Source organism: Ailuropoda melanoleuca, chromosome 5, assembly GCF_002007445.2.
Source record: "Ailuropoda melanoleuca isolate Jingjing chromosome 5, ASM200744v2, whole genome shotgun sequence".
NCBI classification, from domain to species: Eukaryota; Metazoa; Chordata; class Mammalia; order Carnivora; family Ursidae; genus Ailuropoda; species Ailuropoda melanoleuca.
The window spans coordinates 83,201,485-83,212,703 of record NC_048222.1 but is presented as its reverse complement, the minus strand read 5'-3'; positions in this window follow the sequence as shown (position 1 = coordinate 83,212,703).

Below are 11,219 nucleotides of genomic sequence, written 5' to 3'. Positions count from 1 at the left end.
TCACATCTTCTTTATCCATTCATCTATTGGTGGACATTTAAGTTAGTTCCACATCTTAGCTATTGTAAAGAATGTTGCAATAAACATAGGACTGCATATATCCTTTTGAATTAGTGTTTTTGTTTTCTTTGAGAAAATATCCAGTAGTGGAATTACTGGATAATATGGTACTTCTCTTTTTAATTTTTTTGAGGAGTCTCCATACTGTTTTCACAGTGGTTGCACCAGTTTGCATTTCTACCATCAGTGCACAAGAGTTCCTTTTTCTCCACATCCTCACCAACACGTGTTGTGTTTTTGATTTAGCTATTCTGACAGATGTGAGGTGATATCTCATTTTGGTTTTGATTTGCATTTCCCTGATGATTAGTAATGTTGAACATCTTTTCATGTGTTTCTTGGCTATCTGTGTGTCTTCTATGATTTCATTCATATGTGAAATTTAAGAAACAAAACAAATGAACAAGGGGAAAAAAATCCCACAAACTAAAAAACAGACTCCTAAATATAGAGAACAAGCTGGTGGTTGCCAGAGGGGAAATAGGAGGGGGATGGGTAAAATAGGTGAAGGGGATTAAGAGTATACTTACTGTAATGAGCACTAAGTAATGTATAGAATTATTGAATCACTATATTGTATACCTGAAACTAATAAAACACTGTATGTTAATTACACTGGAATTAATAATAATAATAATAACAATAATAATAATGAATAAAATAAAATAGTTTGTACCCAAGAACTTTGATTCAAATTTTCACTCTACTATTGGATGTGTGTGTGTGTGTGTATGTGTGTGTGATTTGAGAACTGCTTTCACAGTTCAGGGAATTTGTGATTTTCTTCTGTAGTCTTCTAGGGATTTGTACCACTAAACTTCTTTTCTTGGTTGCTCCTCAGATGGTGAAGTAATTGCCACACGTGTGCATGGAAACATATGTGGCGTGGAAAGTCTTCAGATCTACCACAAGTCACACTCTGATTGCTACTGAACAGGTGCAGCTTTGCATAAATACACAATCTTCTAGACTCTTAAGGATGAGTGTGATCTCAAGATGAGTCTTGTTTGCTATCTCTTTCTCTGGTTCTTTCTGTTAAAGTTTTGGCTGCTCTGCCATTTTGCTTATAGATACTCAATTCATTGAATTATTATCTCCCTTTTAACTTTTTGTTACCAAAATCTCCATTGTTTATGACAATGTCCATAGTCATGAACATTTCTGTTCTAAATAAAGTCAGTCTCTTCAAGAATAGCTATTCTCATGGCCAAATTTTCCCTGGGTAGTATATTTATCCTTCAATGTCTAGATGTTTGGGATAATAGCCTACTTCTTCTGAAGTGACTTTTCCACTCTACAAGAGGGCCTGGTATACCATGGTCTTCTTGACTTGCTAGACCCGGCATGAAACCTTGGCATGAGGAATCTGGGACAGGGAAAAATCACATCTTCTGTATCCTGTCTGCTTACCTGGAGCAGAACCCACAGCCTATGAATGGGAGCTGGGTGGCTGGGCTGGGCCATGGCCACCCAGAGTAGAGCTTCCACAACATTTCATAAGTAGCTTGCACCTGTTTGAATGAAACCAGAGTTCCAGATTTGGAGTTGAGAGTTGAAGTAGGCACCATCATCTTGGCCACACATACTCAGAATAGAATTTACATAATATAAAGCCTAAGAGGGAGGGGCAGGAGATTGTAGCTCAAAGGCCACAGATTATTGCTGTTCTTCCAAAGATTTATATGTTTTATGGGTAAATGTTTCTCCAAGTGTTATATTTTCTTAGGTAAATTCCATATCTAACCTTTAAAACAACTTTCACTAGATAAGTGGTTAGTGTGCTAGTGAGAGAGTACACTGAGCTTCTGACGAAACCAATCCAAACTTTCACTCCGATGGCAATTTGAAGAAGAAGAAAACAGGGGATAATGATACCAGATATCCTGAACTATGGTAAAACTAAAGTAATTAAGAGTGTGGCAATGGCCATTGAAAGAGAATGGAGAAATGAAATAGTCTTTTCAATAACTTGTTCTGGGTCAATTGGATATCCATATGGAAATGACGCACCCTTTTCTCTATTGACACTGTATACTCCAGATGCATTTCATGTTAAATGCCAGAGGTAAATCAAACTATTGGAGGAAAAAAAAAGACAAACAAACAAACCACAGGTCAACTTTATAATCTTGGTAATGGCAAAGATTATTCAAACAAAGAGAAAATATGTAAATTTAAAAGAAAAACTTAATCAGACTTTGAAGTTAAAGGTTCTCTTTATCAAAAACTTTCATTAAAACAATAAAAATACAAGCTATTGGGATATTTGGAGAATATATTTGCAAAACATGTATAATAAAGATTGGTATTGATACCATATTACATACACCAATATGACTAAAATAAACATTTTGGAACAGTCAACTGTTTAGTAAGGATATGGGCTAATTGGAACTCTCATATATTGACTGACGTTAGATATGTAAACATGCCTCCACTTAGAAAACTGCTTTTGAAGTATTTACTAACCTTGATTGCACACACTCCAATTGAGCAATTACGATCCAAGTTATAGGCCCAGTGGAAATGTCTCTGTATTTTTACTGAATGACATGTAATAAAATGTTCATAGAAATACTAATTATGGGGCGCCTGGGTGGCACAGCGGTTAAGCGTCTGCCTTCGGCTCAGGGCGTGATCCCAGCGTAATGGGATCAAGCCCCACATCAGGCTCCTCCACTATGAGACTGCTTCTTCCTCTCCCACTCCCCCTGCTTGTGTTCCCTCTCTCACTGGCTGTCTCTCTCTCTGTCGAATAAATAAATAAAATCTTTAAAAAAAAAAAAAGAAATACTAATTATGATGGTCAAAAAACTAGAAACTACCAAAACTACCATTTAACATGTAAAATCATGTAAAGATATGGATGAATTTTACAAACAAAATGCTGAGTGAAATAACCAGCCACAAGAGAATACATATTATATGATTCCATTTATATGAGTCAAAAAATAAGTGAAACTGTTCTATTCTCTTAGAAATCAGACAGGGCCTACTCTTCAAGAGGGGTAAATAGGAGAGGGAATAGAAAGGATGTCTTTGATGTGCTGCTAATTTTAGGATTCTGGAGCTCAGTATTGGTTAAATAGGCATATTTCATCATGAAAATCCTTTGATCTATACCTTTGTGATATGTTCATTTTTTAGTGCATATTATACTTTAATCAAAATTAAAAACAATAATTCAATGCACTCAAAGTATTAGAATTTTTTTAATGTTTTCAAACAAAATCTTCTAAAAACCTTGTCCTATTCGCTCCATGGCCAAGCTTGATGGTTCTAACCTCTGGCCTTTGTTTGGTTTAGTTACAAATAAAAGTCAAAATTTTACCCTTTATATGGGATTTTAATACTAAAACATATATTACATATATTACATTAGGGTGTATATATGTACATATATAATGAAATATTTAGAATTTAAGTATTAAAATAAAAAATTTAAGAATAAATAGAAGAGCTAAGAAAAAATGGTAAAATTAACTAGGAAAGTCCTTTTATAGAATGAAAGTAAATCTAATTTTATTTTATTTTTTTTAAGATTTTATTTATTTATTTGACAGAGATAGAGACAGCCAGTGAGAGGGAACACAAGCAGGGAGAGTGGGAGAGGAAGAAGCAGGCTCATAGCGGAGGAGCCTGATGTGGGGCTCGATCCCATAACGCCGGGATCACGCCCTGAGCCCAAGGCAGACGCTTAAACACTGTGCCACCCAGGCGCCCCGAAAGTAAATCTAATTTTAAACATATAATGGAAATTGTGCTAGAGAGTGCAGAGGGGAGAAGTTTCAAATATTAAGAACAAAAGCCTCATTTAGTTAGCAGGATTCATTAATTAAATAGCACTGATATTTTGAAATAAAATAAAAGATTGACTTGGGAAAGGAGGTCTTTATAAAATGAAAATTTTCTAATAATTTTAAAATCATTTTTGTTTTGTTTAAATAGGGGAATTAATCATTGCATATTACTCCAGCAATTAATAAATCGTATTTGTTCTAAATTCACTAATATTACAGAAGACATTCTTTGTACCATCAATCAGCATTATTAAATTCAAATGACTTAGTAATGTAGTTATATAATGGGGATTTCATCAGAAAAATTAGAAGGTAGAAGAAGGTATAGTATATCCGACCCTTGGACAACAGGGGTTTGAATTACGTGGGTTCACTTACACACAGACTCCTTTTTTTTTCTTTTATAAATATAGTATTTATGATTTTCTCTTTCTTAAGATTTTCTTCTTTTTTTAAGATTTTATTTACTTATTTGACAGAGAGAGAGAGAGAACACACAAGCAGGAGAGAGGGAGAAGCAGGTTGCCTGCTGAGGGGGAACCCAATGTGGAGCTTGATCCCAGAACCCCTGGCATCATGAACTGAGATGAAGGCAGACACTTAACTGACTGAGCCACCCAGGCACTCCTAAGATTTTCTTAATAACATTTTCTTTTCTTTAGCTTACTTTACTGTAAGAATACAGTATATAGGGGCGCCTGGGTGGCACAGTGGTTAAGCATCTGCCTTCGGCTCAGGGCGTGATCCCTGCGTTATGGGATCGAGCCCCGCATCAGGCTCCTCTGCTATGAGCCTGCTTCTCCCTCTCCCACTCCCCCTGCTTGTGTTCCCTCTCTGGCTGGCTGTCTCTATCTCTGTCGAATAAATAAATAAAATCTTTAAAAAGAATACAGTATATAGTACATATAACATACAAAATATGTGCTAATTGACTAGTTACGTTATGAGTAAGACTTCTAGTCAACAGTAGGCTATTAGTAGTTAAGTTTTTGAAGAAACAGAAGTTACATGTGTATTTTCTACTGCACAAGAGGTTAGTGTCCCTAACTTCCATGTTGTTCAAAGGTCAACTGTACTTGGAATAATTATATCAAACATGTGACCACCAAGCAAAATGTGAAACAAAAATTTGATGTTCTCACTATTTGACCTCTGAATATGCTTCCCTCAGATCACAGCTGCCTAAATATCGATCTAAGCTTTTTCATTGATTTGTTATGCTAGTAATGATGAAAGAAAAATAATTGTGAATCTTTACGTTTTGTCATATAGACTCAGTGTCTGTAAAAAGAAGGCATGTATTTCCTTTAATAATGTAACATTGGTATATGATTTAATAACTTCATTAATAAATTTTAATTATTTTTACAAGCATTAATCTCATGACTTTCATTATTTCTCTTTAATCCTAAAATTCTATACCAACTACAATAGTTATGATTTTAAAGAAGCATATGGTAGAAAGGATGAATTTTGTAAAACTATTGTAATCTAGTTTAAAATAATCATACAAGATTTTTTAAAAACTACAAAAATCATACAAGAAGGGTATATAAAGGAGAGATTAAAAGCCAATGTCATTTTTGAACATGCATAGCATTAAGTGGTAACTCAAAAGTTGTCAGTTATTTTCCCCCGAGGTAGTCACAAGAATAAAAATTACACATAAAACTGTGGTCTGACTCCCTACTTCTATACTAGAGTGATCAGGTAAACTTTGTTTTTATTTTTTGTTTCTTCATTTAAATAAATTATTCAAAAATAATTTTAGATAAAAAAATATTGCAAAGATAGTTCAGAGTTCCTGGAAACCAAATCTCATGCTGAGTTTATCAATTGTTTATCTGTTGTTAACCATTTACATTACTTTGGTACATTTGTTAAAACTAATTAAAAAATACTGGTATAATATTATTTACTAAAGCCCATATTAGGAAAAAAAAATTTAATTTTACCTGACTTTTTTTCCTGTTCCAGCTTCTTGTAAGAGATACCACCTTCCATTTAGTGTCATATCTCCTTAGACTCTCCTTGCTGTGACTCTCTCAGACTTCACTTATTTTTTGACCTTGACATTTTCGAGGTGCGTTGGTCTGGTATCTTATAGAAAGTCGGTGGGGAAGGGGGCAAGATGGCAGAGGAGTAGAGGACTCCGTTTCAACAGGTCCCCCAAATTTACCTGGATATCTACCAAACCATTAACACCCCCGAAATCAGCCTGAGATATAAGAATATATAGCTGGATCTCCACAAGCAGAAAATCATCGGTTGCGAGGTATGAAGGATGGAGTTGTGATTCTGCGGGCAGATATTGGAAGATAAACAGAAGTGGGAGGGAGCCGCCATATGTCGACCCCTGGGAAGTGATGTAATACCAGAGCGCGAAAGTGTCCTGCACTGGGGGGAGCGGTGATAACTTGCAGAGCGTGTAGCGGCTGAACGGGAAAGGCCTGATAACAGCGCTCAAACAGGATCCAGAAGCTGCAGGGGTCCACGCCCGGACCCAGGGAGGCCGCTTGCGTGGACCTGCACCTGCAGACCTGCACCTGTGGACCCAAGGCTTTCTGTTGCTGCCCCCACAGACCTGGGAACACTGACAGTTTAGGAAGCACAAAGGGAAGAGACAAGCGGGGCATGAGTTGACCACTGAGAGTTGCTGGGGGCGTGCACCACCAGTGGGGGCATGAGTTGACCTCTGAGAGAGATGCTGGGGGCATGCACCACCAGTGGGAGGCAGTGCTTACAGAAAAGGAGACTGTGTGTTCTGGAGGTTTCAGAGAGGAGCAGACTGTCACTTCTTTGCCCTGGGGCCGAGGTCTGGGTGCGATCATTTTCCTTTGCTCTGACTCTCCGAAAGGGCAAGAAAAGCCGCCAAAGAACAAAAGACCAAAAAACCAGTTTGCATAGAGCCCAGCCCTCTTGGGGGCGGGGGGGGGGGGGGAGGGCAACTCCCCCCAAGCAGGGTTGCCTGAAAAACAACCTGGCAGGCCTCGCCTCCAGAAGACAAGCTGGAAGAACAAAAGGATGACAACCCTAGGGTTCCCATAAAACTGTAAAACCCCAACACCAATGGAAAATAGTATATTGAGCTCCAGCTGTCGCATCACAGCTTGTGTATTTCTCAGATACAACATTTTTTTTCTTTTTATTCTTTCTCATGTTTCTTCTCTGTTTTTTCTTTTTACCTATTTCTCATTTCAGCTAGATGTTTAATATAACATATTTCATAGTAGCTTTTTAACTTGTACTTTTTCACACCTCTATGTATACATTTTATATATAGATATAAGCTTCAATGTAGTCCTTTTCCCCCATTCAATATTATCTTTGCATATATAGCAGTTTCATTTTCCCTGTAACTCTGGGAAGTAGTGTCCTCTAACAAAGAGAACAAAATACACCCAGGAAGAACTGAAACACCCTACCTTGCCGACATCAAGAGATTATAGCTCTCCCTCCCCTCACCCACACCTTTTGAAAAAAATTTTAATCTTTAATTTTTTAAAATTTTTTAAATTCTATAAATTTTATTCTTGGGTTTCATTTTGGCTGTGTTTTTTCGGTGGTGGCTTCTAACCACTCTGGATTTTTCCAGCATGCATCTTGCCTGGATTGTGGTTGATATCTTGGACTCTGTACATCCTCTCAACCACCCCTCAACAGAATGACTGGGGGAGGAATTCCCAACAAAGAAAAGAACCAGAGACAATGGCCTTTCTTGCAGACCTAATGGATATGGATATAAGCAAGATGTCAGAAACAAACTTCAGGGTAGCAATTATGAAGTCAATTGCTAGGCTTGAGAAAACCTGTGGTGGCAATGTAGAATCTCTAAGGGCAGAAATGAGAGCTAATCAAGCCAAACTTAAAAATGCTATGAATGAGGTGCACTCTAAACGGGATACTCTAACAGCTAGAGTAAATGAGGCAGAACGAATTAGTGATCTAGAAGATAAACTGATAGAAAGGAAGGAACAGGAGGAGGCCTGTGACAAACAGCTTAAAATCCATGAGAACAGACTTAGAGAAATTAATGACATCATGAAATGTTCCAGTGTCAGAATTATTGGGATCCCTGAGAGGATGGGGAGAGAGAGAGGACTGGAGGGTATATCTGAGCAAATCATAGCTGAGAACTTCCTTAATCTGGGGAATGAAACAAGCATATATGTCCTAGAGGCACAGGGCACCCCTCCCAAGATCAAGGAGAAGAGACAAATGCCTCAGCATGTAATAGTAAAATTCACAAATCTCAGAACCAAGGAAGCCACCCTGAGAGCAGCTAGGGAGAAGAGATTTCTTGTGTACAGAGGGAGGAACATCATAAAAAGCCAGGCCTGTCCACAGAGACCTGGCAAGACAGAAAGTTCTGGCAAGACATATTCAGGGTACTAAATGAGAAGAACATTCAGCCAAGAAAACTTTATCCAGCAAGGCTGTCATTCAGAATGGACAGAGATAAAGAGCCTCCAGGACCAGCAGAAACTGAAAGAAAATCTAACAACTGTAAATATCTATGCCCCCAACATGGGAGCAGCTAATAACCTAAGCCAGCTATTAACCAAAATAAAAATCAGATTGACAATAATACATTAATAGTGGGAGATTTTAATACTCCAGTCTCAGCATGGGCAGATCATCTAAACAGAAAATCAACAAAGAAACAAGAGCTTTGAATGACACATTGGACCAGATGGACTTCATAGATACATACAGAACATTCCACCTTAAAACAACAGAATACTTATTCTTCTCAAATGCACATGGAACTTTCTCCAAAATAGACCACATACTGGGTCACAAATCAGGTCTCAGCCAATACCAAATGATAGAGATCATTCCTTGCATGTTATCAGACACAAATGCCTTGAAACTAGAACTCAAACACAAGAAAAAAATTGGAAGGAATTCAAACACTTGGAAGTTAAAAAGCATCCTGCAAAAGAATGATTGGGTCAACCAGGAAATTAAAGAAGAACTTAAACAATTCATGGAAACTAATAAGAATGAAAGCAATTCAGTCCAAAACCTATGGGATACTGCAAAGGTGGTCCTAAGAGGAAATACATAGGCATCCAAGCTTCTCTCAGAAAATCAGAAAAATCCCAAATGCGCAAGCTAACCTTATACCTAAAAGAGCTGGAGAAAAAACAGCAAATAAAACCTAAACCAAGTAGAAGAAGAGAAATAATAAAGATTAGAGCAGAGATCAATGAAATAGAAACTAGAAAACCAGTAGAACAGATCAACAAAACTAGAAGCTGGTTCTTTGAAAGGATTAATAAGATTGATAAACCACTGGCCAAACTTATACAAAAGAAAAGAGAAATGACCAAAATTAATAAAATCATGAATGAAAGGGCAGAGATCACGACTAACACCAAGGAAATAGAAACAATTATTAGACATTATTACCAGCAACTCTATGTCAACAAATTAAGCAACCTGGAAGAAATGGATGCCTTCCTGGAAACTTACAAACTACCAAGACTAAAGCAGGAAGAAATAGACAATCTGAATAGACCAATAACCAGCAATGAAATTGAAGCAGTAATCAAAAACCTCCCCCCCCCCAAAAAAAAAACAAAAGTCCAGGGTCAGATGTCTTCCCAGGGAAATTCTACCAAACATTTAAAGAAGAATTAATACCTGTTCTACTGAAACTCTTCCAAAAAATAGAAACAGAAGGAAAACTTCCAAACTCCGTCTATAAGGCCAGCATTACCTGGATCACAAAACCAGGCAAAGACCCCATCAAAAAAGAGAATTATAGACCAATATCCCTGATGAACATGGATGCCAAAATACTTAACAAGATCCTAGCTAATAGGATCCAACAGTACATTAAAAGGATTATTCAGGGGCGCCTGGGTGGCACAGCGGTTAAGCGTCTGCCTTCGGCTCAGGGCGTGATCCTGGCATTATGGGATCGAGNGTCTCTATCTCTGTCAAATAAATAAATAAAATCTTTAAAAATAAATAAATAAATAAAAAATAAAAGGATTATTCACCAAGACCAAGTGAGTTTTATTCTTGGGATGCAAGGGTGCTTCAACATTTGTAAATCAATCCACGTGATAGAGCATATCAATAAAGGAAAAGTCAAGAACCATATGATCCTCTCAATTGATGCAGAAAAAGCATTTGACAAAATACAACATTCATGCCTAATTAAAACTCTCCAGAGTATAGGGATAGAGGGAACATTCCTCAATATCATAAAAACCATCTATGAAAAGCCCACAGTGAATATAATTCCAACAGGGAAAAGTTGAAAGCTTTTCCCTTAAGGTCAGGAACATGACAGGGATACCCACTCTCACCACTATTATTCAACATAGCATTAAAAGTCTTAGCCTAGCAATCAGACAACAAAAAGAAATAAAAGGCATCCAAATTGCCAAAGAAGAAGTCAAATTCTCACTCTTTGAAGATGACATGATACTTTATCTGGAAAACCCAAAAGACCCACCCCCAAATTACTAGAACTCTTGCAGCAATTGAGCAATATTGCAGGATACAAAATCAATGCACCAAAATCAGTTGCTTTTCTATGCACTAAAAATGTATCTGTAGGAAAAGAAATTAAGGAATCGATTTCATTCACAATAGCAACAAAACCCATAAGATACAGGAATAAGCCTAACCAAAGAGGTAAAGAATCTATACTCTAGAAAATACAGAACACTTATGAAAGAAATTGAGGAAGACACAAAGAGATGGAAAAACATTCCATGTTCATGGATCGGAAGAAAAAACATTGTTAAAATGTCTATCCTGCCCATAGCAATTTACACTTTCAATGCCATCCTGATCCAAATACCACTGACATTTTTGAAAGAGCTGTAACAAACAATCCTAAAATTTGTATGGAACCAGAAAATACCCCAAATCATCAAGAGAATGATGAAAAAGAAAAACAAAGCTGAGGTTATCATGCTGCCTGACTTCAAGCTATATTACAAAGCTGTGATCACCAAGACAACCTGGTATTGGCACAAAAACAGACACATAGACCAATGGAACAGAATAAAAACTCCAGAAATGGACCCTCAACTCTATGGGCAACTGATCTTTGACAAATCAGGAAAAAATATCTAATGGAAAAAAGACAGTCTCTTCAATAAATGGTGCTGGAAAAATTGGACAGCTACATGTAGAAGAATGGAACTGGATCACTCCCTTACACCATACACAAAAGTAAACTCAAGATGGATGAAAGAGCTCAGTGTGAGACAGGAATCCTCAAAATCCTAGCCGAGAACATAGTCAGTAACCTCTTTGACATCGGCCACAGCAACTTCTTTCAAGACACATCTCCAAAGGCAAGTGAAACAAAAGCAAAAATGAACTTTTGGG